This window comes from Olea europaea, chromosome 11 (assembly GCF_002742605.1).
Source record: "Olea europaea var. sylvestris chromosome 11, O_europaea_v1, whole genome shotgun sequence".
Taxonomy (NCBI): domain Eukaryota; kingdom Viridiplantae; phylum Streptophyta; class Magnoliopsida; order Lamiales; family Oleaceae; genus Olea; species Olea europaea.
The window spans coordinates 18,121,987-18,124,109 of NC_036247.1; the positions used below are offsets into that span (position 1 = coordinate 18,121,987).

At 34.5% G+C, this 2,123-nt stretch overlaps 1 protein-coding gene across 1 annotated transcript in view; it reads left to right on the top strand.

Moving 5' to 3' along the window:
• The window catches only part of LOC111404541 (protein DETOXIFICATION 24-like), a 21,708-nt gene continuing 19,585 nt past the window's right edge, over window positions 1–2,123 (top strand). The window contains exons 1-2 of the mRNA XM_023033333.1: window positions 1–228; window positions 331–387. The gene's annotated coding sequence lies outside the window, so the exon portion shown is untranslated. The remainder of the gene's footprint in view (window positions 229–330; window positions 388–2,123) is intronic.

Genomic DNA, 2,123 nt, shown 5'->3' on the forward strand with positions numbered 1-2,123 from the left:
CATTATCCTGACCTTAAACTCAAGCCCCTCTCTATCATTCGAACGTTTTGAAGCATGCTGGTCGTCGACGAAGACCTGCAATTTTAGGCCAGTTTGATGATTAAACGCCGATCTAAAAACTTGACACATTTTACTTAGGTAGCCACGCTGAAATCCTGAACCTAAACACTATTCTACTGATTCTATCTCATTGAAGCCCGGTGATCACCGCCAACTCTGTTTCGGCCCGTCAGTCTATTTTGGCTCTAAATGTGAAATTTATTTTTGTTTATTTTTCGATTTTGTGAGTCTAAAAAGTGTATAATGTGAAATACTTGAATTTTGTTGTAGGTGCAAGCTGGGGTCCTTATTAGTGGCGATTCATCCCTCCGGAGATCCATGCTTAAGGTTCGTAATTAGTCTTTCATTATTCTTGATTTATAAGAGTTTCCATGCTAAAGTTTGTAGCTTTGATTGATCAAAGATTCAGACGTTGAGGTTGAATATGTAAATGGAACATTGCTGGAATTCACACATTCAAGCTATTAATTTGTTTCATGGAACTTCAGTCGTCGATTTGATGGCATTGCAAATAATGTCTTGCTTTTACAGTAAACGTAAAGATTCATTTGTCTACCTAGTTGGGTAAAAACCTTTAGATCATATCAATTGTTCTTATTCTTATTAGTTAAATGTGTTTGTTTCCATGAGATATATGCTTACCAGCTTTTCCTCCACCGATGGTAAACCATATTTTAAGCACAAACTAATTTAGCTTCTGTTGGGAATCTACTTAATCACGCCCGGTAGAAAATAAAATAGATTTCAATTCCCACCAAAAATCTACTTTGTGTTAGATAGAAACTGTACCTCTATTTAATTCTACAAACCTTTTTGCTATTATTCCGTTCCACCAATCTTGATCTGTCATCCACTGCTGTCCAATTATCTAGCCTCCATTAAAAATTCACATAGGGAATTAGGGTTTTCTCCTCTTGTGCTAACAAGAAAATAAAATTCTTTACAAATTGTAAACCCTAGCTACTTATTTATATAAGTCCAAACGGGCTTTTCCCATCTCCTGGTCGTGTCCAATATTTAATTAACTCATTTAATTAATTTCGGTCAATGAATTAATTAATCTAATTAATTAATTCGGGTCTATATAAGCAACCCAATTAATTAATTTATCCAATACTTGTTAAATTAATTAATTGACAAATCACAATCTTCTAGTTCTCCTTTATGTGTGACTCTTCAACTTCCAATCTAACGACGTGAATTACTATTTCGATCTAATGAAAATTGATAAATTAAAACAACATTTCTAATTTATCTCCAATTCATATTTGTCATCCTAAATTGATATCTAGCAATGTGTCATGGCAATACATGTGATGGAAAATATCACGTGGTATGACAAAAAAATCTCATTTGTGTACTGTGAAATTGTAATATTTTCGCCAATATGATCCGATCAATTACGAGATGTGGAAGTGTGTCAATCCTGATTATTGATCATATCTTTCATTATACTATTAAGTCAATATAAGTCGAAAACTCATTTTCAACTTAAGAGTACACCTCAGCCAAGAATTTCGTTATCAACTTAACTAAATAAAATATAGATCATAATCTCTTACTATCTAAGAGTGATAAATCCTCTATTGGTTATGTATAACCTTTATCTGATTCTTGACATACTCAAACGATACTGTATTAGCAATCTTTGGCAGATCAACATCCAACATCATCAAAGTAATAATTGTTGTTTCTAGAGTTTGAATTCACTCCTTTGAAAACAATCTGACAGAATTACCTGAATGCAAGAATTGATCAACAGGATCCGAAATTGTAATTCGAGCCCACCGACTTCACGATGTGTCCTTAAAACGAATTTGCTGCCTTCAATGGTGCTACAGGCGTCCAGCAATCGTTTTCCAGGATAGAACGAATTTTTCGTCTCCTACGGAAGCAGCACTGCAGTCTGTAGGAGTTCCAACGAACTCAACGAAGTGTTTTTTGACTTCGAGACAATATCAGAACGAGAGAGAGGGAAATGAGATTCAAAGCACAGGAAGTTTGCAATGAAAATGGTGTTAATTTTCTGGTAGAAAGGCTGGCTATTTATAGACTTGTTCGTG